The following is a 27,080-nucleotide window of genomic DNA, read 5'->3' as shown; positions in this document are numbered from 1 at the left end:
CTTTGGGTCTAAAATGAGTTTCTTGTAGACAGCATATCAATATGTCTTGTTTTTTAATCCATTCTGATATCCTGTGTCTTTTGATTGGGGAATTTAGCCCATTTACATTCAGGGTAACTATTGAAAGATATGAATTTAGTGTCATTGTATTGCCTGTAAGATGACTTTTACTGTATATTGTCTCTGTTCCTTTCTGGTCTGTTACTTTTAGTCTCTCTCTGCTTAGAGGACCCCATTTCAATATTTCCTGCAAGGCTGATCTGTTGTTTGCAAATTCTTTTAGTTTTTGTTTGTCCTGGAAGTTTTTTTTTTTTTTTTAATCTCTCCTTCTATTTTCAGTGACAACCTAGCTGGATATAGTATTCTTGGCTGCATGTTTTTCTCATTTAGTACTCTGAATATATCATGTCAGTCCTTTCTGGCCTGCCAGGTGTCTGTGGATAAGTCTGTTTCCAATCTAATATTTCTACCATTGTATGTTACAGACCTCTTGTCCCCAGCTGCTTTCAGGATTTTCTTTTTGTCACTGAGACTTGTACGTTTTACTCTTAGATGACGGGGTGTAGACCTATTTTTATTGATTTTGAGGGAGGTTCTCTGTGCCTCCTGGATTTTGATGCTTGTTCCCTTTGCCAAATTAGGGAAATTCTATGCTATAATTTGCTCCAATATACCTTCTTCCCCTCTCTCTCTTTCTTCTTCTTCTGGGATCCCAATTATTCTAATATTGTTTCATCTTCTGGTATCACTTATCTCTCAAGTTCTTCCCTTGTTGTCCAGTAGTTGTCAATCTCTCTTTTGTTCAGCTTCTTTATTCTCTAACATTTGGTCTTCTATATCACTAATTCTCTCTTCTGCCTCCTTTATCCTACCAGTAGGAGCCTCCATTTTTAATTGTATCTCATTAAAATTTTTTTTTTTTAATTTCAACTTGGTTAGATTTTGGTTCTTTTATTTCTCTGGCGTGGGATTTTATTTCTCCAGAAAAGTATTCTCTAATATCTTCCATGCTTTATTCGAGTTCAGCTAGCACCTTGATAATCATTATTCTGAACTCTAGTTCTGACATATTACTAACGTCCATATTGATTAGGTCCCTAGCCATCAGTACTGTCTCTTATATTTTTTGTATGTTTGTTTTGTGGTGAAATTTTCCACCTTGTCATTTTACCCAGATAAGAATAGATGAATGAGAGAACAAAATACTAAAAGGATAACAATGATCCCAGGAAAATATACACTGACCAAATCAGAAGAGACCTGAAACTGGGGGAAAAAGAAAGGGGAAGAGAAGAGGAGGAGGAGGAGGAAGAAGAAGAAGAAGAAGAAGAATTATATATGTGTTATGTATATATACATATATGTACACACATACAAGTATATATACATATACACACATACATATACATGTGTGCACACATGTGTGCATACATACATACATACATACATATATAAGACTGGTGAATATAACAGAGCACACACACTTGATTTTGGGTGTATTTTGGTCTTTAGAAGAAACTTCCTCCCAAAATTTTTGAAGAAAGGAAAACTCATATATATATAAAAAAATAAGGGTGAACATGAAGAAGGGATGGAGTATGAGTATAAAGATGTTAATTAAAAAGGATTCTAAAAAAGGAATTGATAAGAAGTTGGTTAAAAAAAAAAGAAGAAAGAATGTGATCAGGTGGAGACTAGGACAAAGCTATGTGCTAGATTTAGGGTATAGTATATTTTGATCTATTTGAAGAAAGTATATCCCAAAATTAAAAAAAAAACCTTATATGTATATAAGAAATAAGATTAAATACAATGAAGAGATAAAATATGAGTATAACAATGAGAATGAAGAAAGGTTTTTAAAAAGGTATTGATACTATGTTGAACAAGAGTGGTGAAAGTGGGCATCCTTGTCCTGTTCCTGATCTCAATGGGAAGGCTGCAAGCTTTTTCCCATTGAGGATGATATTTGCTGTGGGTCTTTCATAGATAGATTTGATGAGGTTCAGGAATGTTCCCTCTATCCCTATACTTTGAAGCGTTTTAATCAGGAACGGATGCTGGATTTTGACAAATGCTTTTTCTGCATCAATTGAGAGGACCATGTGGTTCTTCTCTCTTCTCATATTAATTTGTTGTATCACATTGATTGATTTGCAAATGTTGAACCATCCTTGTAGCCCAGGGATGAATCCCGCCTGATCATGGTGGATAATCTTTTTAATGTGCTATTGGATCCTGTTGGCTAGGATCTTGTTGAGAATCTTAGCATCCATATTCATCAGTGATATTGGTCTAAAATTCTCCTTTTTGGTAGGGTCCTTACCTGGTTTGGGGATCAGGGTAATGCTGGCTACATAGAAAGAGTCTGGAAGTTTTCCTTCTGCTTCAATTTTTTGAAACAGCTTCAGGAGAAGAGGTGTTATTTCTTCTTGGAAGGTTTGGTAGAATTCCCCAGGGAATCCGTCAGGTCCTGGGCTCTTGTTTTTTGGGAGGTTTTTGATCACTGATTCAATCTCGTTATTAGATATCAGTCTATTCAGGTTGTCGATTTCTTCCTGGTTCAATTTTGGTAGTTTATATTTTTCCAGGAATGCATCCATTTCATCTAGGTTGCTAAGCTTATTGGCATATAACTGTTCGTAATAACTTCTGATGATTGTTTCTACTTCCTTGGGGTTAGTTGTGATCTCTCCCTTTTCATTCATAATTTTATGAATTTGGGCTTTCTCTCTTTTCTTTTGGATTAGTGTAGCCAGTGGCTTATCGATCTTATTGATTCTTTCAAAAAACCAGCTTCTAGTTTCATTGATACGTTCTACTGTATCTCTGGTTTCTCCCTCATTGATCTCAGCTCTAATCTTGATGATTTCCCTTCTTATGTGTGGAGTTGTTTTGATTTGTTGTTGATCCTCCAGTTCTTTAAGGTGTAGAGACAGCTGGTGTGTTCTGGATTTTTCAATTTTTTTGAGTGAGGCTTAGATGGCTATATATTTTCCCCTTAGGACCGCCTTTGCTGTATCCCATAGGTTTTGGACGGAAGTGTCTTCATTCTCATTGGTTTACATGAATTGTTTCAGTTCTTCTTTGATCTCCTGGTTGATCCAAGCATTCTTAAGCAAGGTGGTCTTTAGCTTCCAGGTGTTCGAGTTCCTTCTGAACTTTTCCTTGTGATTGAGCTCCAGTTTCAAAGCATTGTGATCTGAGAATATGCAGGGGATCATCTCAGTCTTTTGGTATCGGTTGAGTCCTGATTTGTGACCCAGTATGTGGTCTATTCTGGAGAAGGTTCCGTGTGCACTTGAGAAGAATGAGAATTCTGTTGTTTTAGGGTGGAATGTTCTGTATATATCTATGAGGTCCATCTGGTCCAATGTGTCATTCAATGCTCTTGTTTCTTTATTGATTTTCTGCTTTGATGATCTGTCTAATTCTGAAAGAGGCGTGTTAAGATCTCCTATGATTAGTGTATTCATATCAATATGACTCTTTATCTTGATTAACAGTTTTCTTAAGTAATTGGCTGCTCCCATATTGGGAGCATAGATATTTATAATTGTTAGATCATCTTGGTGGATAGTCCCTTTAAGAATTATGTAGTGTCCTTCTGTATCTCTGACTACAGTCTTTAGTTTGAAGTCTAATTTATCTGATATGAGAATCACTACCCCAGCCTTCTTTTGAGGCCCATTGGCATGAAAGATGCTTCTCCACCCCTTCACTTTCAGTCTGGGTGTATCTTTAGGTTCAAAATGGGTCTCTTGTAGACAGCATATGGATGGGTGCTGTCGTTTTATCCAATCTGCAACCCTGTGCCATTTTATGGGTGCATTTAGGCCATTCACATTGAGAGTGATTATTGATAGATACGTTTTTATTGACATCGAGTTACCTTTGAAGTCTTTCTTTCTGTAGACTGTCTCTATATTTCTGTTCAATGCTATTCTTGGGATTTTGCCCACTTTCACCACTCTTGTTCAACATAGTATTAGAAGTCCTAGCAACAGCAATCAGACAACAAAGAGAAATAAAAGGTATCCAAATTGGTAATGAAGAAGTCAAACTCTCTCTCTTCGCAGATGACATGATTCTTTATATGGAAAACCCAAAAGACTCCACCCCCAAAACTACTAGAACTCATACAGCAATTCAGCAACGTGGCAGGATACAAAGTCAATGTGCAGAAATCAGTGGCTTTCTTATACACTAACAATGAAAATACAGAAAGGGAAATTAGAGAATCGATTCCATTGACTATAGCACCAAGAACCATAAGATACCTGGGAATAAACCTAACTAAAGAGGTAAAGGATCTGTACTCAAGGAACAACAGAATACTCATGAAAGAAATTGAAGAAGACACAAAAAGATGGAAGACCATTCCATGCTCTTGGATCGGAAGAATAAACATTGTTAAAATGTCTATACTGCCTAGAGCAATCTATACTTTTAATGCCATTCTGATCAAAATTCCACCGGCATTCTTCAAAGAGCTGGAGCAAATAATCCTAAAATTTGTATGGAATCAGAAGAGACCCTGAATCGTTAAGGAATAGTTGAAAAACAAAAATAAAGCTGGCGGCATCACGTTACCTGATTTCAAGCTTTATTACAAAGCTGTGATCACCAAGACAGCATGGTACTGGCATAAAAACAGACACATAGACCAGTGGAACAGAGTAGAGAGCCCAGATATGGACCCTCAACTCTATGGTCAATTAATCTTTGACAAAACAGGAAAAAATATACAGTGGAAAAAAGACAGTCTCTTCAATAAATGGTGCTGGGAAAACTGGACAGCTATATGTAGAAGAATGGAACCGGACCATTCTCTTACACCGTACACAAAGATAAACTCAAAATGGATAAAAGACCTCAACGTGAGACAGGAATCCATCAGAATCCTAGAGGAGAACATAGGCAGTAATCTCTTTGATATCAGCCACAGCAACTTCTTTCAAGATACGTCTCCAGAGGCAAATGAAACAAAAGTGAAAATAAACTTCTGGGACTTCATCAAAATCAAAAGCTTCTGCACAGCAAAGGAAACAGTCAAAAAAACAAAGAGGCAACCCACGGAATGGGAGAAGATATTTGCAAATGACAGTACAGACAAAAGGTTGATATCCAGGATCTATAATGAACTCCTCAAACTCAACCCACACGAAACAGGCAAACACATCAAAAAATGGGCAGAAGATATGAACAGACACTTCTCCAATCAAGACATACAAATGTCTATCAGACGCATGAAAAAATGCTCATCATCATTAGCCCTCAGGGAGATTCAAATTAAAACCACATTGAGATATCACCTTACACCAGTTAGAATGGCCAAAATTAACAAAACAGGAAACAACATGTGTTGGAGAGGATGTGGAGAAAGGGGAACCCTCTTCCCCTGTTGGTGGGAATGCAAGTTGGTGCAGCCTCTTTGGAGAACAGTGTGGAGATTCCTCAAGAAATTAAAAATAGAGCTTCCCTATGACCCTGCAATTGCACTCCTGGGTATTTACCCCAAAGACACAGAAGTCGTGAAAAGAAGGGCCATCTGTACCCCAATGTTTATAGCAGCAATGGCCACGGTAGCCAAACTATGGAAAGAACCAAGATGCCCTTCAACGGATGAATGGATAAGGAAGATGTGGTCCATATACACTATGGAGTATTATGCCTCCATCAGAAAGGATGAATACCCAACTTTTGTAGCAACATGGACGGGAATGGAAGAGATTATGCTGAGTGAAATAAGTCAAGCAGAGAGAGTCAATTATCATATGGTTTCACTTATTTGTGGAGCATAACAAATAGCATGGAGGACAAGGGGCGTTAGAGAGGAGTAGGGAATTTGGGTAAATTGGAAGGGGAGGTGAACCATGAGAGACTATGGACTCTGAAAAACAGTCTGAGGGGTTTGAAGTGGCGGGGGGGTGGGAGGTAGGGGTACCAGGTGGTGGGTATTATAGAGGGCACGGCTTGCATGGAGCACTGGGTGTGGTGAAAAAATAATGAATACTGTTTTTCTGAAAATAAATATATTGGAAAAAAAATTAACTTTGATAGACTAAAAGATGATGGGAAAAAAAAAAACTAAAAACCCCAACCTTGAATTCTATGTATTGCTTTCACCTAGCTTTGGAGTTCCTCAGTTCTCATTGTTCTGTAAACTTGGCCTTGGTTGGATGTTCTTGCTTATCTTCTGAGGGAGGGGCCTGTTGCAGTGATTCTCAAATGTCCTTGCCAGAGCTGGAATTGCACTGCCCTTGCCAGGGGCGAAGCTCAGTTATCTGCTTGGCTTTGGTCTTGGTAAATGGTTCCCTGAACACTTTCCCTACCGCTTTGGAGGACAGGTATGAAAATGGTGGTTTCCCAATCTCGGGTGCCATAGGAGCCAAGAGCTCAGGGCCCTGCTCCTCAATGTGCCCTCTGGGAAAAGCAGTCATCCCTTCCATCTCCCTGGTCTCTGGCAGTACTCCGAGCTCACCTGGCCTATAACCTAGTGTTTATATCTCTGGTGCATGGTCGTGTTTGGAGTCTCTAAACCCAGAGAATCCTGCAATGTGCTCCCATGCCACTCCTCCCCGAGGAGGAAGGAGGGGGTCTCCCTGGATATGCTGCTTTTGGGGTCCCTGCTCGAAGAACAGTGGCCCAGCTGTGCCTTGGATCATGGCTTAAGGTAATCCCAAGCTGAGAGCCCCCTCCTCATCACTATCTCTGCAGCCAGCTTCCCTATTCTGATACCTGGGAGCTCTGCCACACTCAGACATCCCCATCTTTCTGTGACCCCATGGGTCCCCATGAGGGCTCCACCCCCCATTGAGCCTCTAGAGCAACACATCTCAGTGGAGCAGACTTCTAGAAGTTCCAATTTTGTACTCCAGTGCTCTCTCACTTGCCAGGAGCCTACCCTTCCTCCTCCCACCCCCGGGGTCAATCTTCTGATCACTTCAGATTCACTTCTCTGCACGTCCTACCTTCTGGAAAGTGGTTGATTTTCTGTTCCTAGAATTGCTGCTCTTTTTCTCTCTATCTCCTGTTGAGTTTGTAGGTGTTCAGGTGTTTGATAACTATCTAGCTGAACTCCTGGGACCTGATGATATCTCCATTTCCTATTCCTCCACCATCTTGCTCCTTCCTTCTATGCCTTTTAAGATTTTGGTGATTCTCTGTTTCACTCCCATTCTCACCTTCCCTACCAGCAAGCCATCACTCTGATCTGCTCAGTGTCTATTTTCTCTATGTTGTCTTGGAAAACACATAATGATTTTTTTTGTGAAGATGCTTTTATTTTTATCATTTAAAATTTTTATTTTGAGATAATAGTAGATTTACACGAATTTGTAAGAAATAGTACAGAAGGATCCCATATACCCTTAACCTAGTTTCCCCCAATGGTAATATCTTAAAATTGCAACCAGGATATTGACATTAATAATTAAGATAGAGAACATTTCCATTAACAGTTATATAAACACATGATACTTAAAGTAAAAATAGAACTACATTTTGCATATCTATCTAGTCAATTATGAGTTTCTTATGACTATATCTGGAACTCCATGGGCGTTATAGGAAGTTCAAATTGATGTTCACATTAAAATTTAACCTGATTATTGATTTAGACAGTTAAGATACAGAACATTTCTATCACCACAAGGATCCCTCGTGTTGTTATACCTACTTCATCCTCTTCCACCCCCTCCTTAAACCCCTGGCAAACCCCAATGTGTTCTCCATTTCTATAATTTTATCATTTCAAAAATGTTGTAAAAGTGGAATCATGTAGCATATCACCTTTGGGAATAAGCTTTTTTTTTTTCCCATTCAGCATAATTCTTTGGAGATTCATGAAAATTGTGTGTATTAGTAGATCATTTATTTTTTAATTGCTGAGTAGTTTTCCATAGTACTGATGTATCACCTTTGTTTCATAATTTACACTGAAGGACATCATCTGGGTTTCCATTTTTAGCTATTTAAAAAAAAAATTATGTAAACACATGTGTACAGGCTTTTGTGTGAACATAAGTCTTCATTTCTCTAGGATAAATACCTAGGAATGTTAACTGATCAGTCACATTATAGTTGCATGTTTTTTTTTTTTTAAGATTATTTATTTATTTATTTGACAGAGAGAGATCACAAGTAGGCAGAGAGGCAGGCAGAGAGAGAGAGAGGAGGAAGCAGGCTCCCTGCTGAGCAGAGAGCCCAATGTGGGACTTGATCCCAGGACCCTGAGATCATGACCTGAGCCGAAGGCAGCGGCTTAACCCACTGAGCCACCCAGGCGCCCCGCATGTTTTGTTTTTAAAGAAACTGCTAAACTGCTTTCCAATGGCTACACCATTTTACCTTCCCACCAACAATGTATGAGTAATACAGTTTCTCCACATCCACACCAGCACTTGGTGTTGTTACAATTTTTTAAAAGATTTTATTTGTTTGTTTGTTTATTTATTTATTCATTGGGCACGAGGGAGAGAAAAAGGGAGAAGGAGAGACCATGGGCAAACAGGGAGGAGGAGCAGAGGAAGAGGGAGAATCCCCAGCAGACTTTGTGCTGAGGGTGGAGCTTGGCACAGGGCTCATTCTCACTATCCTGAGATCATGACCTGAGCCACAATGAAGGAATCAGATGCTTAACCGACTGAGCCATCCAGGTGCCTCTGGTGTTGTTACTATTTTAGCTTTAGGCATTCTGATAGGTAAACCCATGATAGATTATATCTCATTGTGATTCTATTTTCCCAATAGCTACTTTTATTGAAAATCTTTTCACGTGGCTTTTCTTTTGCCATTTGTATATCCTCTTTGATTAAGTGACTCTTTATGTCTTTTGCCCATTTTTTAACAGTCCTGCTTGTGTTTTTAATGTTGAGTTTTGGTAGTTTTTATGTATTCTAGATAATAGTCTTTTTGGATATGTAGTTTGCAAATATTTTCTCCTTGTCTATATCTTGACTTTTGACCCTTTTAACAGTCTTGCAAAATGAAGATTTTACATTTGGATGAAACCTAATTTATCAATTTTCTTTTTATATATTTTGATTTAGTGTCGAGTTTAAGGACAATTTTTGCCTAGTCCTAGTTCTTAAAGATGTTCTCCTCTGCCTTTTTTTGGTACACATGTCATTTTATGTTTTACACTTAAGTCTATGATCTATTTTGAGTGAATTTTTGTATAAGCTGTGAGACCTAGGTCAAGATTATTTTTATTTGTTTATGACTTATCCAATTTCTCCAATACTAGAGAGTTGAAAAAACTATCTTGCATTAAATTACCTTTGCATTTTTGTAAAATATCAGGTGGCCATATTTATGTGGATCTGTTTCTGGGTTCTCTATTCTCTTTCACTTATCTGTGTATCTACTTCAATGCCAATACCACATAGTCTTTTTTTTAAATTTTTTATTTTTTCAGCGTAACAGTATTCATTATTTTTGCACCACACCCAGTGCTCCATGCAATCTGTGCCCTCTCCAATACCCACCACCTGGATCCCCCAACCTCCCACCCCCTGCCCCTTCAAACCCCTCAGATTGTTTTTCAGAGTCCATAGTCTCTCATGGTTCACCTTCCCTTCCAATTTCCCTCAACCCCCTTCTCCTCTCCATCTCCCCTTGTCCTCCATGCTATTTGTTATGCTCCACAAATAAGATACAGATGTAGTGAAAAGAAGGGCCATCTGTACCCCAATGTTTATAGCAGCAATGGCCATGGTCACCAAAGTGTGGAAAGAACCAAGATGCCCTTCAACAGACGAATGGATAAGGAAGATGTGGTCCATATACACTATGGAGTATTATGCCTCCATCAGAAAGGATGAATACCTAACTTTTGTAGCAACATGGAAGGGACTGGAAGAGATTATGCTGAGTGAAATAAGTCAAGCAGAGAGAGTCAATTATCATATGGTTTCACTTATTTGTGGAGCATAACAAATAGCATGGAGGACATGGGGAGTTAGAGAGGAGAAGGGAGTTGAGGGAAATTGGAAGGGGAGGTGAACCATGAGAGACTGTGGACTCTTGAAAAACAATCTGAGGGTTTTGAAGTGGCGGGGGGGGGGTGGGAGGTTGGGGGAACCATGTGGTGGGTGTTAGAGAGGGCACGGCTTGCATGGAGCACTGGGTGTGGTGCAAAAATAATGAATACTGTTATGCTGAAAATAAATTAAAAACAAACAAACAAAAACAAAACACAAAACAAAAACAAAAACAAAAAACCAGTCCTCTCCCACTGGAGAAAGCATTTTTTTTTTAATAAAGAAGGATATAAACAAAACAAATACTTAAGAAATCAATGTAAGGATATATGAAATAACCTACGGACTTTTAAAATATATACTCATTGACCTTTATGTTTAAAACGTTTTTGATAAAACAGGTTTTATGATTGCCGTTTATGTTATATATTATTTTCATTCAATTATGAAAATTAAAAAACCCTGCCACTTAAAAAAAAAGAAATGTGAAATACATTATCAAAGAATGAGGAATAATAAACAGGCAGTGCAAATTGTATGAAAACATTTGCTAAAAAATGTTCATTTGTTTTTTGAATTTAAATCACACATCCCTAGAGATGAATGAGGTGAAGTTTCCAAAACTGTCTAGCTACTAGGTAAACCTAAAATTGAACTGAAAGCATATTCTATTTTTAATAAAACATTTGTCATTAAACAAAACTAAAGAATAATAAATTAAATCTAGAAAAAATTTTCTATGTTGAAAGTTGATGCTTTGGATAAAGATCGTTAATAAAGAGAGAATGAAGACAGAAATGGGACATTTCCTGGGAAATTTTTCTGCAGGGACCGTCTGCACATGTCCAAGGGGGTAAAGGATGAATCCTCAGATTCTTTGTCATTTCCATTTTGAATCAAAACCTATGAATTTCCAAAATGGTAACTGTCATTTTCTTTGGGCAAATGGATAATAGGTCATGCTTATTTCTATCTTCCAGTAATCAGAAAAAGCACAAATGATTTCTGAAAGAAATTGGATTATGCTGAGTGAAATAAGTCAGGAAGAGAAAGTCAATTGTCATATGGTTTCACTTACTTGTGGAACATAAGGAATAACATGGAGGACATTAGGAGAAGGAAAGGAAAAGTGAAGGGGGGTAAATCAGAGGGGGAAATGAACAATAAGAGACTCTGGACTCCAAGAAACAAGCTGAGGGTTTTAGAGGGAAGGGGGATTGGGGGGCGGTGAGCCTGGTGGTGGTTATTTAGGAGGGCATGTATTGCATGGAGCACTGGGTATTATATGTAAATAATGAATCTTGGGACACTGCATCAAAAATTAATGATGTATTGTATGGTGACTAACATAACACAATAAAAATTTTAAAACATTTGAAAAAAAGAATTTTTTTTTTGTTAACATATTAACTACCACCATTTTAAGACACCTTGGTCTTGACTTGTGTGGTTTTAGACAAATAGAAAGGAGGCAGAGAAAAAGAGTGCTATCAGAGCTCAGAAGTTTGGGGCAAAAGAACTAGATGTGAATGTGACAAAATGTGCCTAAGGACTATAAGAGATGAGAGAGAAGGTAGGGATTTGGGAGACAATTATTTATATGTAGCTTCTCTGTAGAAGGAGAAAATAGGTGACTGGAAAGGTAACTACTAGATAATCTTTGAGTTCAGCTCCTGCATGAGGATGGTAGATGTGTTAGGGAGGGACTAAATCAACAGGCCCTTTCTATTTATAAGACATTTGTGAATTTTGCTCACATCATGGTCTTCTTATCCTGTAACTCATAATTTTATTGTTGAACCTTAATTTTCTGAACCAAAGCTGCTATTCTCTTGAATTCCTGAACTTTCCATTTATTTCTAAATGTATTTCCTTACATAATGTTCAATTATTTGCCAGGAAGATACAGTCAAACACACCTAATTTTGCTGTGATAAGTGTTTAGCACCCTTTTGGGAAAGCAGAGCTCCTGCACAGCAATTTCACTGTAAGGCTTTAATATATGGTGATAATGTTGCTTCACTCCTTTAGAAACTGTGCCAGGGGCCAATAACTGAGAGCTCAATGAGAAACTTCAGAGGCTTGCCTCTCTAGGAGGTTGTGTGGATTGCTTGGGGTGAGGAAATTTTTAATGAGAACTTTATTTTCATTATAGGGTAATTTAATTTTCTGGATATCTAAGAACAACAGCATATCAGCTCCTTTAATTCTCATCAATTTATAATTTCCTGCTAATTGCATTTTTTCCTTTCCTCCCAATCTCTGTAAGATATTAAAGTGGGTTTAACTTTTGTGGAATCTAAGTCCTAAGTGCTAAATGGAAGATCAAAATGAAATGACATTAGCAGTTAGGATTTTATGGTAATGGAAAGAGACTGGTGAGTTGTTTTATGTGCAGTAGGATGTGAGGTGCAGGAGGACAAGGTACAACATTCCTGGAAGAGCAAATGACTGAGCAGTGGATCCCAGAAGAGAGATGCTGTCATGCATGATGAAGAGGGTAACTAATTTCCTTATATAAGAAGGGAGATTCTGTTGGTGTGTGGGAACGCAGGTGAGGGATATTATTGAATCAGGAGCTGGTCAGGGGGCAGATGTAACAGAGCTTCTGCCACTGTGAGATTTGTGAATTTGATTGAGGGCTAATAAGGAACCCAGATCAGTTTTGAGCTGGTGATGCTGCCATGTACTTGAGGTTACCTAGACAACAGCGGAGGAAGGGTATCTGATGTCTCAGTCTTGTACTCAAACCAACTACTATAGGTGGAAGATCCAGGGTCCCAGGGAAAAAATAGGAGTGTGTGTGTGTGTGTGTGTGTGTGTGTACACAGATGCAGAGATAAAAGAGTGGCCATTGGGGAAGGACCATTATTTCAGAAGGAGGGAATGTGGAAAAGTGTGTTCCAGCTCAGAGAAGATCATTGCTTCCAGTTATTTCTTTAGGTTCTAAGTCCTTAAAAATGCAGAGGAATTATCACCATGAGAACCAGAGCATAAAAACTGTACCCATTCATGATCTCATCTTCACTATCCCCAGCTCTCTGAAATTCCTGAGGTAACATTACAGTGACATTCACCCACCTACCAAGTACTCCCCTCCAGGTAGGCCAGAGTCTAATCAAACCACCCTCAAACAACCCCAAATACAAGATTCTCTTCCAGCAGATTTTTCACCCCATTGGCTTTGGGACGTTTTTTATTGCCTATACAATAGAAAGGGGGAAGACATCAGAAGGGTGATTTTCATGAGAGACTATGGACTCTGAAAAACAATCTGAGGGGTTTCAAGTGGCGGGGGGGTGGGAGGTTGGGGTACCAGGTGGTGGGTATTATAGAGGGCACGGCTTGCATGGAGCACTGGGTGTGGTGAAAAAATAATGAATACTGTTTTTCTGAAAATAAATAAATTGAAAAAAAAAAAGAAGGGTGATTTTCTTTGCTAAAACAAGGTCCTGCAGTTTTCTGTTTCTCTTATCTACAGTTTATCCAAATATCTACCAGCCCTCAGGAAGTACAACAAGCTCAGAATCTGCTCACAGGCAAAACAGCATAAGGAAAATGTAGGCAGGGTTTACATACAGTTGAGATAAATTACAGGTGCCTCTCTTTACTAAGTACAAGCTTGCAGAAGTAGATAGTCACCAGCGGACTCCCTGCATTCATTCTTCCTTTAGCAGCATTAGGGTCATTATTTTTTTCTAGTTTGGACATCTCACCCTCACACTCAGGAAAAGCCCCTTTACCTGCTCATATAGTTTCTCTCTATTGCTTTCACTCTCTTTCCCTCACTGTCTCCTCCTCTCAAATCTACGAGGAAAATATGTGTTTCTGCCAGAGCTGTAAATTTATCCGTAGACTCTGTCCTCAGATTTTTCCTCAGACTTTTGAGCAGTGTCTCACCAGATTCTGGGCACTCTGAGCAGTTACTGATGTTCTGTTTGCCAAGCACCCTACCTTAGTCACCACACACCAGAATCTCTCTGGTGGTTTTTCTCCATTTCTTCTCCCAGCCTGTCTGATGTTTTTCTTGCAGGATGATTAGCACAGAAACTCTACTTCACTCAGCTCTTCCTGTGTTCTTTGTGATGACTTTCTAAATCCAGTTCTGTAAAACAGTCCCCATGCCCCCAATTTCTCCATGTCACTTCAACTTCTCTACACTCATTTCTTTAGTTTCAGATGGCTCATGCACAACTTCTAGATACAAGTAAAATATGTTACAAAACTGCTTACAAATGATTTGGAGGTTCAAAACCCCTCCCCATTTTTGTTGCACTTCATCATTTGAACATTAAAGTGATGTTGGTTGTGCCTGTCACCATATTTAACATGAACTTAACCAAATATTTGTGGCTCCATCACACAAAAAAATGCCCCATAGGCTGGGGAAAAGGATGAGAAACTTAGAAAAAGAGAGTGGCAGACATCTCACAGAAGCATATCTGTCATATCTCCTTTTAATTCTACCTTCATATCCTTTCTTTAAGAGCTTAGACATATGTTCATGGGACCCTATCTCAGGATCAATCTTTGAGATGGATGTACTGCTGTATTTTTTCCCAAAAAATTCTTTTGTAAATTGTTATGAAAATAGAAATTCACCAAGCTTGGTATATTTGTCTTACAGATAGATATAAGGGGAACATACTTTGTAAGACAGACCTTGGATGAGAAGATCTATTTTTTTCCAATTTATTTATTTTCAGAAAAACTATTCATTATTTTTTCACCACACCCAGTGCTCCATGCAAGCCGTGCCCTCTATAATACCCACCACCTGGTACCCCTACCTCCCAACCCCCCCCCGCCACTTCAAACCCCTCAGACTGTTTTTTAGAGTCCATAGTCTCTCATGGTTCACCTCCCCTTCCAATTTACCCAAATTCCCTACTCCTCTCTAACACCCCTTGTCCTCCATGCTATTTGTTATGCTCCACAAATAAGTGAAACCATATGATAATTGACTCTCTCTGCTTGACTTATTTCACTCAGCATAATCTCTTCCATTCCCGTCCATGTTGCTACAAAAGTTGGGTATTCATCCTTTCTGATGGAGGCATAATACTCCATAGTGTATATGGACCACATCTTCCTTATCCATTCATCCGTTGAAGGGCATCTTGGTTCTTTCCATAGTTTGGCAACCGTGGCCATTGCTGCTATAAACATTGGGGTACAGATGGCCCTTCTTTTCACGACATCTGTATCTTTGGGGTAAATACCCAGGAGTGCAATTGCAGGGTCATAGGGAAGCTCTATTTTTAATTTCTTGAGGAATCTCCACACTGTTCTCCAAAGAGGCTGCACCAACTTGCATTCCCACCAACAGGGGAAGAGGGTTCCCCTTTCTCCACATCCTCTCCAACACATGTTGTTTCCTGTTTTGTTAATTTTGGCCATTCTAACTGGTGTAAGGTGATATCTCAATGCAGAAGGAAAACTTCCAGACTCTTTCTATGTAGCCAGCATTACCCTGATCCCCAAACCAGGCAAGGACCCTACCAAAAAGGAGAATTTCAGACCAATATCACTGATGAATATGGATGCTAAGATTCTCAACAAGATCCTAGCCAACAGGATCCAACAGCACATTAAAAAGATTATCCACCGGGACGCCTGGGTGGCTCAGTTGGTTGGACGACTGCCTTTGGCTCAGGGCGTGATCCTGGAGTCCCAGGATCGAGTCCCGCATCAGGCTCCCAGCTCCATGGGGAGTCTGCTTCGCTCTCTGACCTTCTCCTCGCTCGTGCTCTCTCTCACTGTCTCTCTCTCTCTCAAATAAATAAATAAAATCTTTAAAAAAAAAAAAAAGATTATCCACCATGATCAGGTGGGATTCATCCCTGGGCTACAAGGATGGTTCAACATTCGCAAATCAATCAATGTGATACAACAAATTAATACGAGAAGAGAGAAGAACCACATGGTCCTCTCAATTGATGCAGAAAAAGCATTTGACAAAATCCAACATCCGTTCCTGATTAAAATGCTTCAAAGTATAGGGATAGAGGGAACATTCCTGAACCTCATCAAATCTATCTATGAAAGACCCACAGCAAATATCATCCTCAATGGGAAAAAGCTTGCAGCCTTCCCATTGAGATCAGGAACAGGACAAGGATGCCCACTTTCACCACTCTTGTTCAACATAGTATTAGAAGTCCTAGCAACAGCAATCAGACAACAAAGAGAAATAAAAGGTATCCAAATTGGTAATGAAGAAGTCAAACTCTCTCTCTTCGCAGATGACATGATTCTTTATATGGAAAACCCAAAAGACTCCACCCCCAAAACTACTAGAACTCATACAGCAATTCAGCAACGTGGCAGGATTCAAAGTCAATGTGCAGAAATCAGTGGCTTTCTTATACACTAACAATGAAAATACAGAAAGGGAAATTAGAGAATCGATTCCATTGACTATAGCACCAAGAACCATAAGATACCTTGGAATAAACCTAACTAAAGAGGTAAAGGATCTGTACTTGAGGAACTATAGAACACTCATGAAAGAAATTGAAGAAGACACAAAAAGATGGAAGACCATTCCATGCTCTTGGATCGGAAGATCTATTTTTTTTTTTTAAAGATTTACTTACTTATTTGTGTCATAGCACTCCTGAAAAAATATACAAATTTTTAAAAAATTTTTAAAAAGTTTTTCAATGTTTCAAGATTCATTCTTTATGCACCACACCCAGTGTTCCACATAGTACGTGCCCTCCTTAATACCCACCACCAGGATCACTCATCCCCCCACCCCCACCTTCGAAAATTCTCAGTTTGTTTATCAGAGTCCACAGTCTCTCATGGTTTGTCCCCCCCTCTGATTTACCCCAATTCATTTTTCCTTTCCTTCTCCTAATGTCCTTCATGTTATTCCTATGTTCTACAAGTGAGTGAAACTGTATGATAATTGACTTTCTCTGCTTGACTTATTTCACTCAGCATAATCTCCTCCAGTCCCATCCATGCTGATACAAAAGTTGGGTATTCATCCTTTCTGATGGCTGCATAATATTCCATTGTATGTATGGACCATATCTCCTTTATCCATTTGTCTTTTGAAGAGCATCTTGGCTCTTTCCACAGTTTGGTGATTATGGTCATTGCTGCTATGAACATTGGGATCCATATGGCCTTTCTTTTCACTACATCTGTATCTTTGGGGTAAATACCCAGTAGTGCAATTGCAGGGTCATAGGATAGCTCTATTTTTAATTTTTTGAGGAATTTCCACATTGTTTTAAAAGTAGATTTATTTATTTATTTTAGAGAGAGAGAGAGAGAAAGAGAGAGAGAGAACATGAGCAGGGGGTGGGGCAGAGGGAGGGGAAGACTCTCAAGCAGACTCTGTGCTGGAGAGTCCAACCTGGGGCTCAATCTCATGACCCTGAGATCATGATCTGAGCCAAAACTGAGAGTTGGAAGCTTACCCAATTGAGCCATCCAGGCAGCCCAAGGGTAGGAAGGTCTATTCTATATCAGGTGATGGGGAGTTAAAAGAGCAAAAAGAATGATGAGGGGACCAAAAGAAGAGAAAGCAAAGGGAAAGCAGAAGAGTTTTGCATAGAGGATAGAGAATGAAGAGGAAAAGGCAAGGAGCATTGGAAACCTGGCCGGGAATTCTGATTATCAACAGCAGGCTCCAAAGCAGGATTCCTAGTGAAAAATCAGTGAGTTTATTATTACCTGCAATTCAAAGCCATGTCATTGTATGTGTGTAGGATATGATATCTAGGTGCAGCCATAATGTGTTTTTTGGATATATGTAAAACTTAGTAATGGAGAAACAAGAGATTTCTCTTTGATTTTGCTAAGAAAGTTCAAGGAGTCCTGGAATAACAGAGCTATATCCACAGGAAAGAATTTGTGGAAAATTGGAGAAAGAGAAAATGTTAAATTCAGTAGAAGTTAAATACCAGGATTTAAAACATACTCTGTGGGGCATCTGACCAGTACAGTGGATAGAGCATGCTCTTGATCTCAGGGTCATGAGTTTGGGTCCCATGTTGGGTGTAGAGTTTGTTAAAAAAAAAAAAAAAAAGACCACAAATAAAACTCCATTCTGTTGTTGTGATGAAATGGAGTAGGACATCCATAAATGAGTTCTTAGTGGTTATCTCCAGTACTCATGGTGGAGTTGACGGTGGCCTATAGTCTTTGGTTGAGAGGTGGAGCCCATAGAGAAGCCTTCCTATGGGCATGTCTCTTGATCTTGCCTTCATTATGTACCATATGTCCTCTTGTCATCATGGCCTCACTAGCCATCCTGTCCATAGATTTCCTTCTTATAAGTTTTACTAGACTCCCCTTTTGTTGCATGGACTTGGGAAAATGTACTCTCCTGCTTCTCCTTAGTTATGTTTCTGATTTCTAACACTTGGGAAGGTAAGGAGTAGGTAGACTATTCTTCTCAAAAGCTGCTTTATCTTGTTCAGTGCTCTATGTTGGGTACCTAAAATAGTACTTGGTACATGGCTGCAGTTTGATAGCTCTTTGTTAAATGAAAAAATGCACCTGGTTACCCTTTACCATGGTTTTTGGAGAGCCCCCCACCTTTTTTTTTAACTTAATACACATTTGATTTCAGTTTTAAGAAACTATACACACACAGTATATATCTCCAATAAAACTCATGGTTTTGGTTTTTCCTGTGTTCATCTCAGCACATTTGTAGTGTGATGTCTTCTTCCCTTCCTACTTCTATTGATAAATTCACCTAAAAAAGATACTCTCTGCTCTCAAACTATTTCTAGCTGATCTATTCTAGTTTAGATAATGCACCTCAGGATTTCAAAAATGTTATTTAACTTTGTTATTTTCTCTTATATTTGAACATACAATCAGCCAGCTTATGATCAGTGAACTATGGATTGGGGTAAAAGATGCCGCATTCTTTTTTTTTTTTAAGATTTTATTTATTTATTTGACACAGAAAGAGAAAGATCACAAGTAGGCCAAGCAGCAGGAAGAGAGAGAGGAGGGAAGCAGGCTCCCTGCTGAGCAGAGAGCCTGATGTGGGGCTTGATCCCAGGACCATGAGATCATGACCTGAGCCTAAGACAGAAGATTAACCCACTGAGCCACCTAGGCACCCCAAGATGCCCTATTCTTACTATGCCTAATGATAACCAATTTTGTTTTGTTTGATTACATTTATGAGACATAAGTTTTAAGAAAAACACAGGCATCACTACTTTTCAGTTTTCCTTTTTCACTTTTTATTATTTTTCTTTAAAACCTTAATATTAGCACAGATAAAACTGAATTGTTAGGTGGCATGGGATGCTCTATAGGATACTTAAAATATCATAGATGGGCAGATATATGAATTTGACAATGTGAAAGGTGAATTAAGTATGTCAGCATAGAACATGCACAAGGTCATGTGTTATAAAAGTCTAAAATACACAAATCAAAGATCACCCATTCTCTGCAATTTGGGGTTCAAACCCAGTCACCACTAACTTTAGGTATATGTCCTAGAGTAAAGGCTTCCTCTGTACCATCAGCAGGGAAATGGATTCCAATAACAGCTACTCACAGAGCTGATGACAAAAATCAAACTATATAATGCCTGTAGGAAGAATGTGATAAAGATGTTATTGCTATGAGAGAGAGCAAGGGTCCAGAGAAAAGGACTGTGTAATTTCCTGAGTCCTTAAGGACCTGAAGTTGATGCATATTTTTTGGTTGGTGGAGAAGTCAGGGAAGCTGATCTTGCTGATAAAGAGATACACAATCCCTTTAGCTTTGGTATTCACAAAAAAGGAATCATAACTCTATTAAGTGTTTCATTGCCATTTTTTCATTTCTTCATAATTCTACATAATATACAATATTACAAATAGCATGTGCATGAGCATATATATATAATTGTCATTTCATTATTGCAAATTTGTCCTCAATTTTTCATTTCAGTTTCAGTTAATCTCTTTCTCTGTTAACCATGGCCATGATTCCTTCTTCAATGGGTTCCTCTCCTCCCATAACCAACTCCGGAGTGAACATTTAGATTTCAAGTCCCCTGCTATGCATGGGCAGACGGAGGCCCTGAGAGAAGATGCTCTGAGATCATTCTTAGGCCGGAAGGTGAATCCCACCCCATATATTGATGATCAGGCTCTGGTGATTCGTATTTTCTAAATGTTTTCACTATGTCAGCTTCCCTCTGTTTTGGACCCTGTTTTTCCCTCTGGGGTGACCAGAGATAAGGAGAGCCCTTAGTTAACTGTTTTCCTCCTGCACTGTCTGTATCTAAAGCAACTGGTGCCCAGATCCTTGCCCTCACTCTCTCTTCTCCTCACCCCAGAGGCCAGGTCCCAGGGCTGATGGGGCTCACTGAGCTTTGTGCTGACAGGAGACAGGAGAGAGTGAAAGAAAGCAGCCAGGGTCCCCAGGAGGCCCCTGTGAATTCACAGTTGCCTGCCTCAATCTGGAGCTCACATTTCTCAACCTTGAGCATGGTGCTGGGATGTGCCCAAAGTCCTCAGTGGAGACAGCTGGTCCTTGGGAACCACTGCCATTCTCCTATTCAACCCTGCTGCATCACACCATCAGTACTGAGCATAACTGGAGGCTTTTGGCAGTACCTAAAGAGCAGGAGGAAGGGGATACAGAGAGGGGCCCAGGTAGGGTGGAGTATCTCCATCCTGGTGTTGTGTTATCTTTGTTTACTGTGGACTGCCCACAGGTCCCAGGTTTGGAGACTGTGCCTTCAGGGAGTTTGGGAGGGACCTCTTTGCTCCATTTAATACATTATACTTGCCTTTTTGTCCACTGGGTGCCACTCAATCCTCCTGAGTGCAGCACCTGGGCGGCAGGATAGGACCTATCACTAGTAAGTTCCCTACTTTCCCCTGAGTTTCTTTCATAACCCTTCTATTGCCTTCACAGCATTTGTCATGGTTTGTCATTTTATACTTACTTACTTTTTCCAACTTGGCTGTAACATATGGAACTATTTTGTTGACCACTGTATCCCTTAAACACCAATGATATCTGGCACTGTTAATCGTATTTTCCTGAATGAATGAGTGAATGGATGAATGATTTGAGCTACCTGTGTTCTCTTGTTTACTGTGCTATTGGAATATAGCACAGTATATATTGTGCTATATTCTGTATAGGTGCAGCAATAAATTTCTTGACAGGACTTCTTTCCCTGCATTGGTCCCATTACATTTTCCCTCTTGGGAAAGATGTACGGGTCTTCTGTCCCACTCAACTCCTTCTGCCCCTCCCTAAGAGACCCAGGTTTGAGAGAAGCTCTCTTTACATTCCTTCTTGGTGCATCTCTGTCTTCTTTTTGAGCCTTAAATTCTTGCTGCCCACTGGTCTTCTTTCCCTAGTGTGCTATTTACTCTGTGTCCTCCCTATGTTACCTGCCCTTGCAGGTGGCCTATGGACCATAAGGGGATACTCAGTTACTTTCCCTGCTCATTGCTCTGTCCCATCCCTGGCCCCTGCTCTTTCATTCACTTGAGAAGGTCGGCATGTTCCAGGACACTGGTGAATAAACACTCCTACAAATTATCATGGTGATGTTTTGCTAACCCCTCTGCACTCCTGACTATTAAAAAAAGAGGTATTTCCAGGGTGGGAAAGTTGTTTCAGAAGTCAAAAAGCATAGGAATAATTTAGTCAGAGGAATTGAGAGGGTTGATGTGTTGAGACAGTAAGATGCATAACAAGGAGGGCTTTTGAAAGGGTTCCAAGTCTCTAGAGGGCTGTTATATGGAGACAGGTGAGCTCTCTTCTAGTTGACATGTAACAGAGATCTGAACAACAGAACCTACAGCATGAAGGATTTGGATAGAGATGAACAAGATCTCTTACCATAGAGGGTCTTTACCAGGAATGTGTGAGGGAAATTGAGAACACACCGGGAAGTCCAAACTATCAAGTACAGATCATGTGTAGCCCAGTCCAAAGCATGTGCTGAATGGCCAACCAAAATGTTGGCCAGTCTACATTGTAATAGCTAAGGCTGCCCTTGGCCTGTTTTGATGGGGCACCGCACTGTCTCCTAATTGGAGAAACTGAGTTTTCCTACCCCAGGGAGATGCAGGACCCCTGAGCCTGAGAGAGGATGTGTTCTGTAGTGAGGGAGGAAGCAGGATGCTCCAAGGGGTACTGCAGAGGCTGCACTGAGCAAAATCTGCTCTGCAGAAGATCAGAGGAAAGCTAGTTGTACATTTGTGTTGAACTTTACCTGTGTTAATTTTTGCTTATATTAAACAATGAGTTTTGACAAATAAAAACTGGGGATGTAAAATTATTCAATAAGTACATCAGTACAAACACATACTCTAGGGGGTCTGTCCTGGGCTGTGGGTGAGATGGCTGAGTTGGGAATGGGGGAGTGGTGTCCCAGAGTCTGGAAGCAACATGAAAGGATAGAAGTGCATGATGGACAAATAGGAGGGCACCAGTCATCCAAGCTGAGGGAAGAGGGAGGCAAGATCTTGAATAGGGAGAGAAAAGTCTAAAGGGAAATGTCTAGTAGGCTGGAGAGAGGTTGGGGGGAGGAAGGCAAAATGGGTTGGGGGGAGCGTGTAATAATGGGGGCTTGATGGAAGCCCATTTGCAAAGGACGTCAGCTGGTGAGCCGTAGAGCAGAGACTGCTGTTCCTGACTCCGATGTCACCCTAAATCAACTCTTTCACCTCTGATTCCAGGACTTTGAGTGTTTTAGACTGGAACTTCTGGATGCTATGTCACAGAGGTCTGTCAGGTAAGAAATATGCTGCTTTTCAGGTGGCTATGATGGTGAATAAACCAGAATAGGCCCATGGATTGAATTTCTCATTCTTGCTCAGGCATTTATGACACGCACAGAATCTGATACACATCAATATGGGGCCACACAGGAAGAGATCACATTCAGGGAAGTGGTAGTGGAGGAGTAGCAGCCTCCTGAGGGCCTGCCCTTCCCTCTTACTCCCCATCCTCAGAAGACATGGAGGACTGAGGGCTGAACCTCTAACTGGTCCTGCAATATTAGAGACCCAGGTTAGATCCTTTCTGTAAGGAAAGGGACACCCTCCCTGCCTTTAACTCATTGCTGGTAATCTATAGCTGATCATAGAAATTTACTATTTAATAGATTTCTTAATTTACCATTTATTAAATGTTTTCTCTATTTGCAGACCCAAGCGATACATTTTGGATCCTGTGTCCAGAAACTGGTATGGCACTGTGTTTGAGAATTTTGAAGATTCCGTATATTTGGTATTGTAGTTACTCTAAACAAATGGGTATTGGAATTAGAAAACCCTGGGTTCAAATACCAGATGTACATTTATGAACTGTGTGACTTGGGATTGAGATCTTTAAATATCCCGAGCCTCCGTTTTTAACCACCCATGATGGGGAGATCATTACCATCTCACAGCCTTGTCACAGCTCAGAAACCAATGCATGGTGGCACGCAGTGAGTGAGGTCTCCCCATTCACCACTCCATTTACACAAGGCTGTATCAAAAATGCTTCACCACTCCATATCCACAAGGCTGTATCAAAAATGCTTTGACAACTGAGAGTTCTTTTCTAATTTTGTGTTGAACTAACTAGGCAGCTAAATCTGATCTGAACTTACCAATGTAGGGCTACTTATAGCCTCAGTCTGTTCCATTAGGTGTGAATATTCACATATTTTGCTACAGAAACAGTACTGTATTTGATTACAGGGTGCTGTCTGGACCCTCTGGGATTGGATTTTGAAACACACCTGGTTTCATCTTACTTTTCTGAAAAGAAATTGTCAGGTTATGATTGCCTCATTACCTTATTAAAGCCAACAATGCGCACAGACAAATAAGCATTTAAAGAAAATGTGTTTCCATTGGGCAAACTTTTCTTCCCAGGACTAGGAATGAAACATAATAGATTTACTCATTCATTTGTTTAACTAAAATTTACTAAGTACTCACATTATGTAAGCTGTTTTTAGGTATTGTGAGGGCTGTAAAGATGAAAAGAAAACCCTGCCACCAAGAAAAAAGTGTTTGGAATAAGGCTGGCACAAGACTAACTAAAATGCAAGGCAGACATGCTAACTTCCCCAGCTGGGACTTCCAGGAAGAATGAGTTCACATCTGAATGGGGGATGAAGCTTCCTAAAGGAGGGACATTTGAGACCGTTCCTGAATGGGGTAGGCAAGAATTTGTCAGGCAAAGAAGGCAGGACAGGGTATTCCAAGCATAGAGAACAATAAGGAAAATTTTGTCAAAGCAAGGTGAAATTAACATTTGGAGACTAGCAATGGGTGCAGGCTGGTGATAGCATGAAGTATATGACAAGAAAGAGGTGTGGGTAAGGTTGGAGGCGTAGGTAGTTAAAGCTGTGCAAGGCTGAGATTGCCAGAGGAAGTATGTTCTTGACTTAGCAGACAAGAGAAGGAAATAGATGTTGTTTGTGTTTGAAAAAGTTTTTTTTTGCTCCCCCCACAGCCATTGAAGAAATATACACTTAAAGGAAAAGAATTTGGAAAACAAATAAGGTAAAGTTTGATATAAATATAGATATACATTGAACTGCCTATAATCCACATTCAAGATAGCCACTGTTATTAATTTAAAATACATCCTGGTAGCCTTTTTCTGTATGGAGTTAGATGGCTAGCTAGTTTGATTAACTGATTTTGAGAGTAGTATATAAATGAAATCACATTGCCTCAGATTATTAAAAAAACAGCCTATGGATATAACACCTTAGAAACATAAATATAACAGTTGTGTATGCATAAGTTGGATATAGAGAAAGCTACAAACATGAAAGCCATTGAGAATTCTGTTGCAGGGGTGCCTGGTTGGTTCAGTTGGTTAAGCATCCGACTTTTGATTTTAGCTCAGGCCATGATCTCAAGGTTGTGATATTGAGCTCTGTCTTGGGTTCTGCGTTGGGCATGGAGCTTGTTTAATATGGTCTCTCTCTGTCCCTCCCCACCAAAGAAAAGAATGTTGTTGCAACGATTAAGAGAAGACAAATTCTTGAGCTTGGGGTCTATGGAAAAAATAAAGGTGTGTGGTTTAAAAAATATTTGTAAGGATGGTGGTTCAAGTGTTTTAGAAGAAAGAAGGGAAAAAACGAAAAAGTATTGATCCTTTCCAGGTGACAAGCCTAGGTGACTGGGGAATTGGGGAACCATGAACATGGTGTTGGCTTTGAGGAAGGGGAAGATTATGTGTACATTTTTACACATGGTGAGTATGTTGTGGTGGTCCGTAGGCAATCAGAGTCATGGATTGAGAACAAGAATGCAGATTTGAGATTCATTTACATTTTCAAGATCTCTCTAGTTAGGGAAGAATGTGATTTCTGAAGCAGAGAATAGATAAAGAAGAACAAGAAGAGAAATGTGATGGCATCCGTATTTAGAAAGACCAGGAAGGAGCCAGACAAGGAGAAGTCAGAACTGTTGCAGTACTTTGGAGGTTCTGGTAGTCGAGGGTAGAAACTTTCCAAAATGGGTTATTTGTAACCTAAAATGTTACAGAGACCGCAAGGAGGATGATATTGAGCATAAAAGACGCAGAGAATTGCTCTTCCTACTTCTGCAGCTAGCTCTGCCCACAGGATATCTAGAGCAGAGGTCCTGGTCCTTATCTGCAGTGTGAACAGGCTAATGTGAGGCCACCCCCTGGAGCCATAGCTGTGAAGAAAGGGGTGTGTGGGGGGGAAACATTCGGGGTGTGCTGCCCGGAGGCATGCATCTCTGGTTATGATCAGGGAGTTTGACCTCCAATTAAGGTTTTTTGGCTTTTGTTTTTGTTTTTTTAACTACTGAAAGATCCCCCGGGGCTCCAAGCACCCCGGAATGGACCCCTTCTCAGGAGGAGACCCCCGGACCCAAAAACCAAGCCGAGTCCACTGATCAGATGCAAACAGCACGAGGTTTATTGAGTTGACACAGGTACCTGCGGGCGATCAAGTCTTAGGAAGACTCGCGCGCCAGCCCTTTGTTCAGGGCCTTTTTATGGGGTTTGGGGAAGCGAAAGCATACGTACAGAAGCAGAAACATAGTTACAAGGTTCTCATTGGCTGGTTTGAATGTAAGGCATACTCGGTGTTTGTAGATTGGCTTTGAAGGATCCCGGCACGCGAAGAGAAAGGTGGGGAGGGGGAGTGAGGAGGGGGAGTTGGACCTTATTACTCAGCAGAGAAGCATCCTGCCTACGTGACTAGGCCCACGTACCTAGGCGACCCCCCTTGCCTACATGACTATGCACATAAGGTATCCTGTTTAAACAGGAGACCAGTATCACCCCCTAAAAGCCAAGAGGTTACAGAAAGGCAAGGGAGTGGTTAAACAATTAACTGGGGGAGGGGTCTAACAGGGGAAGGGCGAGCGATTACAGAAAAGCCAAGAAGCAGTTAGTTAATCAATGGCTGGGGGGGGTGTCTATATGCGGAGTCTTTCATTCCCCCCTTTTTCTTTATCATGGATAGAATCTTATATCCATTCGCTCTGGTCCTGTACCAGGTCAGTTTGGGATCCGGTCTGTCGAATTAGCTGATATTGCTGTGTCACCAGTGGTTTTGCAGCCCCAATAGCGACAATAAAAGTGGGATGTCCCACTACAGTAGGTCCACTCTCTGGGTCTGTGAAACCCGGGGCATAAGTGTTCTTAACATACTTTGTTGACTTCAGTCCCCATAGCTTCCCCAAGGATTTAACCCGAGTTGCCCCCGGGGGGGAATGGTTGTGAAGGCGGCTTTTGTAGGTCAAAGTAATTTTCTACGTCCTAATTGGCTGGAGTTCCCATTGCTAGCTTGCAGATGTTAGGGTGTACTAGCTGCAGGGCTTGCAGATGGGCTTGAGGAACTGAGTTATGTGTCTTTGGAAATTGGGCTATTGATAAGGTAACTTCTTTGTTGTAAATCTCAAGGACATTTGCAAACAAAGGGAGACTCCTGCCTTACAAGACTGTGATCTCTGCAATATAAACATTTGTTCTTTTTTCAGGGCAGTCAGGGGTGCCTGTGAAATGTCATACATATTACCAAGGGGAGGGGTGGAGAGGGGGTGCAAGGCACCAGCCCTTGCTCCCTCTTCAGCCAGCCTCCTGAACAATTTTGACCCTTAA

This window comes from Neovison vison, chromosome 4 (genome assembly GCF_020171115.1).
Source record: "Neovison vison isolate M4711 chromosome 4, ASM_NN_V1, whole genome shotgun sequence".
Taxonomy (NCBI): Eukaryota; Metazoa; Chordata; class Mammalia; order Carnivora; family Mustelidae; genus Neogale; species Neogale vison.
Note: the sequence above shows the minus strand (reverse complement) of the source record.